The following is a 13,864-nucleotide window of genomic DNA, read 5'->3' on the forward strand; positions in this document are numbered from 1 at the left end:
TCTGTGCAACTTATCATTTGACTGCTTTAAATAAATGATATTAAATAATAGGTTTTAAATAAAAAACCTATTAGTGCATGTATATGTGAAAGTGTGTGTAGGTACGCACATCTTTGGATGAGTGGAAGCCAGATGAGAGATCTGATACCTTGTAGATAGACTAAAGGATGTTTTCAGGAAGCCTGCTTTGTTTAAGTAAGAGGCTGGATCTTAACTGCAGTATTTTTGCTGTGAAGCAAGTGCTCTGAAACACTGAGCCATCTCTCTAGCCTGTTAGCTATGGCATTTTTAAAATGGTGTTTTTATTAAGTCATCGACAGTTTTAAGAATGTATTCTGATGTACTCTTCCAACTGATAACAACTCATCCCAGTAATTCTCCACCTCACTGCCTTATTCAATGTCACTCCACTGACAACAAACAAAGGAAAGCTATGAGAAAAGGAGGAATAAGTTTAATATGTGTGTGTGTGTGTGTGTGTGTGTGTGTGTGTATGAGATAGACAGATTCAATCTTAGATGTGTAGTAGATAGTAGCCTAATCTCACATCTTTACAAAGTGTGAGGAACAATTTTACACTGTGTTTATTTGGTCCTGTCTCTTAGAAAGCTGGTCTTGATACTTTTATGCTCCATGCAATCATTTCTCAATTTAAACTCATCTAATAAATGTATGTTTTCTGCTGAAATCATGAATGGTGTGTCATCTCAAATTTTCTAATATTTCTTTCTTTCTCTTTTGTAACATTTTATTTATATTTATTTGATAGGTAGCAGTGCTTTCCTGTGTGTGTATGTATGTGTACCTGCTATGTGCCTGGTGCCCAGGGAGGCCAGAAAAGGACATAAGAATTTCCTGGTATTGGAGTTACACACAAAAGGCAGTTACCATGAAGAGGCTCAGATCATGGTCTGATCATGGGTCTCCACAAATGTTGTTAATCACTGAGTCATGACTACAGCCTCATATTTAATATGTACGATTAAAGAAAACCGATAAAATTAGAAAATAAATGAAGGTAACAAACAAGTGAACAAATAACAAAACCGTAGCTGTGTTTTCTCCCTTATACTTTCTTCCTTAGTGTAATACAAGCAATAAAAAAACTCTTAACATTTATTTATGATTTGAATAATTTTTATTTTTTTAAACATCTAATTTTATATGTCAAAACTTAAATTTTATTTGAAGGATTTTATAAACTCTGAATATATACTTATTTCTATTACCAGAAATATTGAATCCACATATAATGACATATCAGAGCAAAATACTAATTCTGATAAAACAATTTTACTGACTGCATATTAATGCTACATTTACACTAGACTTGAGGCACTTAGCTGTTAGATTCTTTCTAGAGTTTCATGTGTGAATAAAATAGACTTATAATATTTTGCATTAATTCAGAAGACACATAATTTTCTTTTTAGGAAAAAATGAAGTAGACGCTGATGCTAAATCAGTGAGTAAACATTCTTTTGAATAGTCTGTCTATAAATTCTAAGAAACTGTCATTCCTAAATTTTGGTAAAAATGTACGTTACCATCTTACTGTGAGGACTTCTCTTGATGTACAACCATTTAGGATGAAAATTAATTTGAGAAATCTTAAAATGAAAATCTTTTCAATTGCAATGATACATTGTATGGCATTTTAGAGTATGCTTCATTGCTGTTTGTTGAAATGGAAACCCTCTGCTACAGCATACCACATCTTCCAGGATATAATGTAGTCTGTATTCATATAGAAAAATAGATGAAAATAAAGTTCCAAATTTAAAGGAAAAACAATAGAAGAAACATCCAAACAAATGCTGTATCATACACTTAGAGAGAGCTAGCACAGAAATGTAAAAGCAGGGCAAAAAAACAAAAAAACAAAGAAACAAAAAAAAAAAAACAAAACAAAACAAAACAACAAAAACAAAAATACCTTTACTAAGAAGTACATCATCTACAAAACACAATTTCTGAGAGATGTACCAATAATGTAGCTTATAATCACAATACATAGAAGATGATTTACTCTCTTTGCTAATAATAAATTAAGAAAAAAATATCTTAACAGAGTTTAAAGCATTTATCCTACTGGGAAGTGAAGGTCAGCAAACATCTCAACGCTTGGAAACAAGGCTTCTAAAAACTAAATGAGTTTGTGATAAATGTTCCTTATCTTTAAAAGTACTTACAAGTCTCCGTAAGATAGAAAGCCCAGCTTAACATTATCTGTTTTGTTCAGCCACCCTTTGAGATGCTCTGTGTGTCAGACTTCTCACAGTTAGTGAGCCCTTGTGTGTAGATGAGTTAATGAGGACCCAACACTGTGACTTGGTAAAATGTGCAGTACCGAAGAATTTAATTACAAATACTCTCCCATTCCCTCACCAAGCCTATCCTTGCCGCACCCAGAAAATTCATCAGTTAGAGCATGAAGCCCATTGAAACATCCTGCATTACCCTAGGGGCTGATCTGTCCCAAGGAATGAGAAAATATAAAAGGAACAAACACACAATCACACAGAAAATCTACAACAGGGTGGAATGGGCTCTTCCAAGAAAGTGTCAGCACCCTGGAAGCTCAGGATATTTACTATATAAAATTGAATGTGGGAATATATGTGAGCAAATGCATACCATATGCAGCAAAACAAAAAGTAGTTTTGCTAATCTCTGTGAGAGCAGTCTCTATAGGAGAATAGCCGTTAGATTATAATAATCTGAGGAAAGAAAAGTGACATTTTCTAAATACACTGTCAACATTCACATTCAGATCAGAAGATTTTGCAGTCCCTTAGAACCACACAATTGGGTGATGGGTCTGAGCATTGGCTCTTGGCATGTCCATCACATGTACCCAGAATCTAATTAGCTCCCTAAAACACATTGTTTTGAATAGATTTGTTTTTACTCATATGCCCCACCCCCTTAGACTGCAAACATTTAAAATTTGAGAACATAGCTATAATTTTTATCTGTCAGTTTGTAGGGCCAATAGAATATTGCAGATACTGAAAGATGTTGCAGTGATATAAGCAGGAATTCCTCAGGATTATGTATAAGAATAAATACAAGCCTTGAGTGAATTTCAGATGATTCTGATCAGAAGAAGCATTGGACAGTTAATAATGGCTTTCAGTTAATCTAAATTATGAAAGAAGTTAATAAATAATGAATATGAATGTCACTGTATAGTTTTCAACTTAGCTATCAAGCACACATTCAACAGGATGTCATTAAATTTTTCAGTGTATTTTAAAGTAATACACCCAGTTTATTTTGGAATTCATGCCTCCATTAATGAAGTTAAAATTTCTACTTCATGCTAGACATGGAAAAGTAAGATTGTCTGCATCTTGCATGTATATTTATTTCTAAAGTTTCAAGCTGTTGACTAGAGGGACCTCAAGTGGCATTGCATAAGAATTTTGTAACAGGGGTCCTCTGACCCCACAGCACTCTTACTGGAAGGAGGAGAATTCCAACCCATCCACAAAAAAACTTAGGCCCAAAATTTACCCTGTCTACAGGTTTAAAGATAGAGTAGAGCTAGAGGGAATATCCAACCAATGCCTTGCCCAACCTGAGACACAAAAAAGGGGAGAAAACCAACCCTGACATGAGTAACAACATTTTGCTATGCTTGCACACTGGAGCCTAGATATCTGTCTTCTGAGAGGCTCCACTCAGCAGTGGATTGACAAAGGGAGTGCAGGGAGCCTTGTGGAAGAATGGGGAAAAGGATAAGGCAACCTGGAGGACACAGGAACTCCATGAGAAGACCAACAGAGCCAACCAACCTGGGACCAGGTGGCGGACTGAAGCATCAACCATGGGTGAACTTGGATCTAGGACCTCTCCACATATGAACCCAATGTACAGCTTGTTCTTCATGAGGGATCACTAGTAAGGGAAGTGGAGTCTGTCTCTGACAAGGATGCCTTCAGTCCTGATGTGACTTGACATGCTGGGGTAGGTTGGTGGGAGAATGCTCCACTTCTGTGAGACATAGGGAAGGGAGATACAGGAAGGGAGAGGGAGGGTAAGATGGAGAGTTAAGTGGGAGATATCTACAACTCTGAGGTAAAGTGAATAAATTAATTAATTTAAAAATAAATTTGCTAAGACCTCTATGCCACAGACACCAAAAATCCATAGCATTGTCTATGGCATGGCTTGATAGTTTTAAGCAGCATATCTTTATTTTACACTCAAGCCATGCAGTACAGTTAAAATGACTTCCATAGAAATTCAGAGGAATATGGAGACTGGAGTAGATGGCTATATAATCAATTACTATTTTGCATCTAACATGCACATCGATGCCTTTTAATTATAGGATTTTGACAATATGGACATGCTGGATAGTTTTATGTCAACTTGACACAAGCTAGAGTCATCTGAGAGAAAGGAACTTCAATTGAGAAAATGCTTCTTTAAGACTGAGTTACAGAAAGTCAATATGACATTTTCTTAATTAGGGATTGATGCAGGAGGGCCTAGTCAAAGGTGGACTTGGCTAACCCTGGCCTAATGGTTCTGGGTTTCATAAGAAAGCAGGCTGACATATAATATAGGATAAACATACTAAAATCTGTTTACCTGAAGAAGCTAAGCAATGAGGACCCTGGGTAAGATGATCAATCCTCACTCAGAAAGACAAATAGGAAGGACATTGGAAGAGGGAGAAAACAGGAAATAGGACAGGAGCCTACCACAGAGGGCCTCTGGAAGAGTCTACCCTGCAGGGTAGCAAAGCAGATGCTGAGACTCATAGCCAAACTTTAGCAGAGTGCAGGGAAACTTATGAAAGAAGGAAGAGATAATAAGACCTGGAGGGGATAGGAGCTCCACAAGGAGAGCAAAAGAACTGAAATATCTGGGCACAGGGGTCTTTTCTGAAACTGATACTCCAACCAAGGACCATGCATGGAGATAGCCTGGAGTCCCTGCTCATATGTAGACCATGGCATCTCAATGTCCAAGTGGGTGCTAGAGTAGGGGAAACAGGGACTGTCTCTGACATGAACTGATTGGCCTGCTCTTTGATCACCTTCCCCTGAGGGGGAGCAGCCTTACCAGGCCACAGAGGAAGACAGTGCAGGCAGTCCTGATGAGACCTGGAAAGGAGAGGAGGACCTCCCCTATCAGTGGACTTGGAGAGGAGGATGCGAGGAGATGAAGGAGGGAGAGTGGGATTGGGAGGAAGTGAGGGAGATGGCTAAAGCTGGATACAAAGTGAATAAATTGAAATTAATATAGAAAATTAAAATTAAATCTATTTATTTATTTATTTTTGAAAATATAATTTTTTTTTTATTTTTACTTTCTTTTTTTTTAAGTTTTATTTTTCTCATTAGTTACATTTTGTTAATTCTGTATCCCAGCTTTATCCCTCCTTCCCTCCCCAGTCCCACCCTCCCTCCCTCATCTCCTCCCTGACCCTTTCCAAGTCCACTGATAGGGGAGGACCTCCTCCCCTTTCATATGACTCCGTTTTGTCAGGTATTTTCAGAACTGGCTGCAAAGTCGTCCTCTGTGGCCTAACAGTACTGCTCCTCCCTTGGGAGGTGGGGCGGTCAAAGAGCCAGTCATTGAGTTCCTGTTAGAAATAGTCCTTGTTCCCCTTACAATGGGAAACCAATTGATTACTGAGCTATCCCGGGTCACATCCGAGCAGAGGTTCTAGGTTTTATCCTCTCATGGTCTTTGGTTGAGTGTCCATCTCAGAAAAGACCCTGTGCCCAGATATGTTTGGTCCTTGTGGAGCTCCTATCCTTTCCACATCAAACTCCCCTTATTTCATATGATTCCCTGCACTCTGCCGAGGGTTTGGTTATGAGTCTTAGTATCTACTTTGATACACTGCTAGGTAGAGTCTTTCAGAGGCCCTCTGCGGTAGACTGCTGTCATACGTTCAATGCATATCCCATTTGTCTTTCTAAATGAGGATGGATCACCATACCCCGTGTCCGCTATCTTGATTACCTTCTTGAGGTGTATAGATTTCATATGTTTATCATATCTTATAGGTCTATATAAGCGAGTATATTCCATGTTTGTCTTTCTCCTTCTGGGATACTTCACTCAGAATGATCTTTTCTAGATCCCACCATTTGCCTGCAAATTTCATGATTTCCTCTTTTTTGATTGCTGAGTAGTATTCCATTGTGTAAAAATACCACAATTTCTGTACCCATTCCTCCATTGATGGACATCTGGGTTGTTTCCAGGTTCTGGCTATTACAAATAAAGCTGCTACAAACATGGTTGAGCAGATGTCCTTATTGTGTACTTGAGCAAATTTTGGGTATATACCTAGCAGTGGTATAGCTGGGTCTTGAGGAAGCACTATTCCTAGTTGTCTGAGAAAGCACCAGATTGACTTCCAAAGTGGTTGTACCAGTTTACATTCCCACCAGCAATGGAGGAGGGTTCCCCTTTCTCCACAACCTCTCCAGCATGTGTTGTCACTTGAGTTTTTCATCTTGGCCATTCTGATGGGTGTAAGGTGAAATCTCAGGGTTGTTTTGATTTGCATTTCCCTGATGGCTAATGATGTTGAGCATTTCTTTAAGTGTTTTTCTGCCATTCTATATTCCTCTACAGAGAATTCTCTGTTTAGCTCTGCTCCCCATTTTTTAATTGGATTACTTGGTTTGTTGCTTTTCAGCTTCTTTAGTTCTCTGTATATACTGGATATTAGCCCTCTGTCAGATAAAGGGTTGGTGAAGATTCTTTCCCAATCTGTGGGCAGTCATTTTGTTTTGATGACAGTGTCCTTTGCTTTACAGAAGATTTTCAGTTTCATGAGGTCCCATTTATTGATTGTTGCTCTTAAAGCCTGTGCTGTTGGAGTTCTGTTGAGGAAGTAGTCTCCTGTGCCAATGAGTTCTAGGCTGTTCCCCACTTTTTCTTCTAACAGATTTAGCGTACCTGGTTTTATGTTGATGTCTTTGATCCACTTAGACTTTAGTTTTGTGCAGGGTGATAAATACAGATCTATTTTCATTTTTCTGCATGTAGACATCCAATTATACCAGCACCATCTTTTGAAGATGCTATCTTTTTTCCATTGAATGGTTTTGGCTGCTTTGTCAAAAATCGAGTATTCATAGGTACATGGGTTTATTTCTGGGTCTTCTATTCGGTTCCATTGATCCTCCTTTCTATTTCTATGTCAATACCATGCGGTTTTTATTACTAGTGATCTGTAGTATAGTTTGAGATCAGGGATGGAGATTCCATCAGATGAACTGTTGTTGTACAGGGTTGTTTTGGAGATTCTGGGTTTTTTGTTTCTCCATATGAAGCTAAGAATCTTTTTTTCAAGGTCTGAAAAGAGTTGAGTTGGTATTTTGATGGGAATTACGCTGAATCTATAGATTGCTTTTGGCAGGATGGCCATTTTCACAATGTTAATCCTACCAATCCATGAGCATGGGAGATCTTTCCATCTTCTGAGATCTTCTTCAATTTCTTTCTTCAGAGACTTGAAGTTTTTCTCAAACAGGTCTTTCACTTGCTTGGTTAGAGTCACCCCAAGGTACTTTATCTTATTAGTGGCTATTGTGAAGGGTGTTGTTTCCCTAATTTCTTTCTCAGCCCTTTTGTCTTTGGTATACAGGAGGGCTTCTGATTTTTTTGAGTTGATTTTGTATCCTGCCACTTTGCTGAAGCTGTTTATCAACTGGAGGAGTTCTCTGGTTGAATTCTTGGGGTCACTTATGTATACTATCATATCATCTGCAAATAGTGACACTTTGACCTCTTCCTTTCTGATTTGTATCCCCTTGATCTCCTTTAGTTGTCTTATTGCTCTGGCTAGGACTTCAAGTACTATGTTGAAGAGATATGGAGAGAGTGGGCAGCCTTGTCTTGTCCCTGATTTCAGTGGGATTGATTTAAATTTCTCTCCATTGAGTTTGATGTTGGCTGTAGGCTTGCTGTATATTGCCTTTACTATCTTTAGGTATGTGCCTTGTATCCCTGATCTCTCCAAGACTTTAAACATGAATGGGTGTTGGACTTTGTCAAATGCTTTTTCGGCATCCAAGGAGATGATCATGTGGTTTTTCTCCTTCATTTTGTTTATGTGGTGGATTACATTGATGGATTTCCGTATGTTAAACCACCCTTGCATGCCTGGGATGAAGCCTACTTGGTCATGGTGGATGATATCTTTGATGTGTTCTTGGATTCGGTTTGCAAGTATTTTATTGAGTATTTTTGCATCAATATTCATAAGAGAGATAGGTCTGAAGTTCTCTTTTTTTGTTGGGTCCTTGTGTGGTTTGGGTATCAGAGTGACTGTCACTTCATAGAATGAGTTTGGTAGTGTTCCTTCTGTTTCTATTTTGTGGAATAGTTTGAGGAGAATTGGTATTAGCACTTCTTTGAAGGTCTGGTAGAATTCTGCACTGAAACCATCGGGCCCAGGGCTTTTCTTGGAGGGGAGACTATTAATGACTGCTTCAATTTCCTTGGGGGATATAGGGTTATTCAGTCTTTCTACCTGATCTTGACTTAATGTTGGTAGATGGAATCTAAAACATTAGACAAAAGAAAGAAAGAAAGAAAGAAAGAAAGAAAGAAAGAAAGAAAGAAAGAAAGAAAGAAAGAAAGAAAGAAAAGCCAGGTGGAGCAACCCATGAGGAGGAAAGCAGTTAGCAGCTCATCCAAAACCCCTGGATCAGATTCTACCTCCCGGTTCCTGCCCTGCTTGAGTTCCTGCCCTGACTGTCTTTAATGACTAATGGTAATATGAAAGTGTAAGCCAAATCAACCCTCTTATCTCCAACTTACTTTTGTTCATGGTGTTTCAGTATCGCCACAGTAAGCTTTTCAAAGACAATGGTGTATAAGGAATATGAAGTCAGTTGGTTATTGATTTTGTATAAAATGATCAGTTTAGCTTTTCCCTTGTCTTAAAATAACCACTTGTGTTCTTTTCTATTTTTATTTATAAATACCATCTCATGTTTTGATAAACCCTAGATAACTAACTTAAATAAGCAATATCTGATTTTAAAATTTCATGTAAAACTTTAAGAGATGATTGGATTCACTGCTTATTTTTAGTGACAACTCATTAGTTTTAAATTTTTGATTTTAATAAGATGTATACTAACTTTTGTATGAAGACATAAATTTTATCAATATTAATTGTGCAAAATATAATTTAAGAAATAATTTTATTGTTTCTTTGAAAATATTATGCATATATAGAATGTATATTGATCTCCTCTACCTCATATTACCTCTCTCCAGTTTTCACAGTCACCCATTAACTTATCTCCTTCCTGAATTCATGTACTGTTAAACTTATTATTATTATTATGTAATAGCTTCCTAAATCCAATCCATGTGAAAGACAGTGTGAGGCGTAAAGGTGTGCAGGCAAGGGCTAATCAAAACTAAAGATGGAAATTCAGTACTTTTTAAATTAATTGACATATATAATATAATAAATGGTGTTTGATGAGAAGCAGCATGAATGAATGGACAATACTGCATTCAAAAGAAATAACTGATTTAATTAAAATTTAAATGTTATACAAAGCACACTTCTTTCTGAATTATTGGTCAAGGAGGCCTCAGGAGCATCCAAAACAATATAGTTAATTTCTGTTTTGTTGTTTTCCATTGTAACTAGATGGTAAGATCTTACTGGGGGGAGGTTCCACTCACTTTGGTAGAATGATTTAACTAAATTACTCTATAATAAGGATAATAACAATAACAGTAATAGCAATATTCTTTTTTTAAAACATGTCAAAGGAAAACTATCTTCTCATGACCATATCTTAATAGGCAAGAAATAATTTTCTTTTTAAAAGCAAACCATCTATTTTTCTTCAGCAACAGCTATTCTTCATGACTTGCAGTACGATGTGAAGCTGCTGTCAATCCCTCACTAAGAACAAAAGGGAAAAAAAAAACTCTGAATGCATAGGGAGCAAAATGCCATTTCACACTGGGTGCTTTGTAAATGTGAGCCAACTCACACAAATATGTTAGGCATCAGGAGAGATGGAACTGAGCCAGAAGAGAAGAAAACATGTCCAAATAAAGAAAGTTTGCTCAGCAAATTGAAATTCAAGCTTAAAATTGAAAAGTTTGAGTTAAATCTACTGCAAAGGGCATATGTCATCCTTTATGTATTTTTTCTTTATCTCACAAGGCAAAGTTTATTGGATATTTTTTAGTTGCAGATTCTTCGCATATTTCTAACTCCTTCAACTTGGTTTTCTGACATAGTTACTCTATTATCCCTTAGGAAAAGAGAAATGGAAATAAAATGTTAAATATTTGAATTATAGCATGTGTACAGATAATATATATTCTGTGTAATTTCTGCACCTTTGGCAATATATCATCTTGTAATTAATGTTCCAAATAAAATATACTTTTCTTGTTATATTTTATAAAACAGTTTAGTTGTCTTCAAATTATTTTACATTAAACACATAATTTCATATTACGTTCTGTCAGTATTTAACACAGTATAAAAGACTTATAATCTTAAAATTAAATGCAGTAAATTAGTAGAGTTAAAAACTACTGGCAAAAAGGTCGAGATCAGGCTTGGTGGATAAGAGCACTGCCCGCTCAACCAGATGACTTGGATTAGATTACCAACACCTAGCTGGGGACTAAAAACCATACGTAACTCAGTTCCTTGGGATCCTGTGGCCTCTGTGGGTACTGCATCCACATTGTGCCCAGACATACATGCCAGCAAGATACACGTATAGAATAAAAAATAAATACATCTAAAACATTAAATTTAACAGAACTCCAGCAACAAAAAGCAACAGAGACTGGTTTAAATGAGAATGGGTCCTACATGATCACATGTTTGAATACGTGGTCCTTATTGGTGGAGCTGATCGGGAAGGATGTGAAGCGTATTCTTGTTGGAGAATGTGCATGTTAGGGAAGTACTTATGCTTCGAATGGCCCCTGCCAACTCCAATCTCCTCTCTCGCTTTCTGAATTTTGCTTGATTTCTCAGTTCTCCTGCTCTCATTACTGTCATATTCCATCATAGACTCTAACTCCTTGAAACCATCCGATCAATTAAATACTTATTTTACAAGTCATTTGGTTATTTGTGGTGAGTTATCACAACAATCGATGTTTAGATACTAAAGTGTTAAAGATCATTTGTTCCTGTGAATCAACCTAATACACAACATGTAATACAATACACAATATAGTTCTATCAATTTCCTTTTCAATTTCTTTTTAGCTGTCCTGGATCATGTTATTTACTTCTATGCTGGGATTTGAGGAATGACCAAAAAAGTCAGTATCTCTGTCATTAGTCATAGTATCTGTGGACATTTGTTCAGTGTCTCTCACATATAATCATTTTATTATGAACAAAGATAGTAGTATTTAGTACCAGTCAGTAGATGTAGTGTCCACTTTGACAATTTTATTCTAAACTTAGTTTGTATTGGGATAGTTCCTAAATTTTTCCTTAATTCACATGTAATAATAAACAATGTAATTTAAATTTACCATTACTTTCCTATTGATACAATGAAGGGTAGAAATTTAAAAAAGAAAACATGATTAATTTTTAAAAATAAGTTATTCACACATGCAAATATAAGCATGTATACATTACATGAAATGTAAAACCGTGTTTTCAAATTAATAATTTAGATACATACTCCCTTTAAAACCTCTCAACCATTTTAGTTTTTATTTCTAAATGATGTCCTTTCCAAGATAGAATTATCAAAGTGTTTGGTTATCTAAAAGCTAATATCAAGAAGCAGTTTTCACATATTGTTAACTCAGAATGATTTTTTTTTTTTTTTAGAATTTAAAGCTAAAGTCACCTTGTCCTTTGTGAAAACAGAGTATTACTTTGAAGCCTAGAAGCCTTGTATGTACGTTTCCCATTCATTGCACTGGGATTACATCTCCTGTCAAGTTTTTTCAGTGTTGATTTGAGTTTTCCTTTCTTCACTTGGGAAATAATTTCCTTTTCGAGATAAGATCAAAACCTTTTGTCTTCATCTGGCTTCTTAACAAGAAAACATTTTAATTGTTGCTTTTTGCTTTTATAAAATAGTACAAAATGAAGGTTACTAATACTATCTTTAGGATTTTAGAAGCTAACGATAAGAAAGAAAACTAGAACTGTTTTTTTTTTGTGAAATATACATAGTTTCAAAAATATGGGAGTTAAGAATGCCAACTCTAGGGCACTTGAACTCTTCAAAGACTTTATTAGCTGACTGCTGATGAACAGAAGAAGCCTTACTTGTAAAATAGACAGTCAATTAATCCGTAATATACATGCATGTGCTACACATGATGAGATATGCTGGAAACACAAGAGAAATCAGTTCTGACTGTAACAGTCAGTATGATAAAGTGTCCACTTCGGTAATTCTCTTCACGGGAACACTCACATCACTTAGATTTTACCATAGAAACAACGGAAGGTGGCTACAAAAATAATAAACAATGCACTTCTGTCATTTTTATAAGTTTATACTTTAATGATGCCCATTCCCATATGTATACATTTTGTTCAGTTCTGAATATACATAATGTGATTATGTTTGAAAGTTTGATTAAGGTTAACTTTTGAAACTTGGGAGACAGAGCAGCACAGTCTGGAGTTCAAAGTTATGCTCAGCCACAGAGTGTGTTGAAGTCTGTGTGGACTACATAAAACCCTGTCCCCCAAATATAATGCTTTATAATATCTGTGTACATTAAATAGTAGAATGTGATAGAAAACATTATGATTTGCATATATTTAATGTATTCATGACATACAGACCTTATGTTGAACATTTGTATACTATTTATTGAGTTCATTTTTATCTATGTTTTTTTTCTCATTTTAAAAAAATACCTAAAGAGACACAAATACACAGGAATTCACATACTTCATATATATATATATATATATATATATATATATATATATATATATATATGACTTAAAGGTCAGTTGTGTACTACTTGAATCAAGTAATTATATTTTTTTTCACAGAACTGAACTATTTCTAGGAAAAAGGTCTGAATAAAATAGTAAGTTATAAGACATTTTTCTATTTTTATTATTATTCTCATTTATTATAATTTGTATCCCATCTGTGGTCTCCTCCCTCATCTCCTCCCAATTCCACCCTCTCTCCCTCTTCACCCCTTTTCCCCCTCCCCTTGTCTACTGATAGGGAAGATCCTCCTCTGCTTCTATCTGACCCTAGGCTATCAGGTCTTGTCAGGACTGGTTATCTTTTCAGAGATCATTTCTACAGTTCGTTAGAAGATATTTTTAACCACTGGAATTTTAATACATCAGTTCAATTTAAAAACTTATTTTGAAGTCAGCTAGACCAATTCAAAGATTTTGAAATTATTGAAAGTTATGTTTTGTTGCTGTTGTTTTTTTTTAAATCTTTTATTTTTTTTATTAATTACACTTTATTCATTTTGTATCCCCCCATGAGCCCCTCCCTTCTCCCCTGCCGATCCCACCCTCCCTCCCCTTTCTGCATGCATGCCACTCCCCAAGTCCACTGATAGGGGAGGTTCTCCTCTTCTTTCTGATCTTAGTCTATCAGTTCTCATCAAAAGTGGCTGCATTGTCCTCTACTGTGGCCTGGTAAGGCTGCTCCCCCCTCAGGGGGAAGTGATCAACGAGCAGGCCAATCAGATTATGTCAGAGGCAGTCCCTCTTCCCATTACTATGGAACCCACTTGGACACTGAACTGCCATGGGCTACACCTGTGCAGGGGTTCCAGGTCATCTCCACAAATAGTCCTTGGTTGGAGTATGAGTCTCTGGGAAGTTCCCTGTGTTCAAATTATCTTGTTCTGTTGCTCT

This window comes from Psammomys obesus, unplaced genomic scaffold (assembly GCF_907164565.1).
Source record: "Psammomys obesus unplaced genomic scaffold, mPsaObe1.curated_primary_1811, whole genome shotgun sequence".
NCBI lineage: Eukaryota > Metazoa > Chordata > Mammalia > Rodentia > Muridae > Psammomys > Psammomys obesus.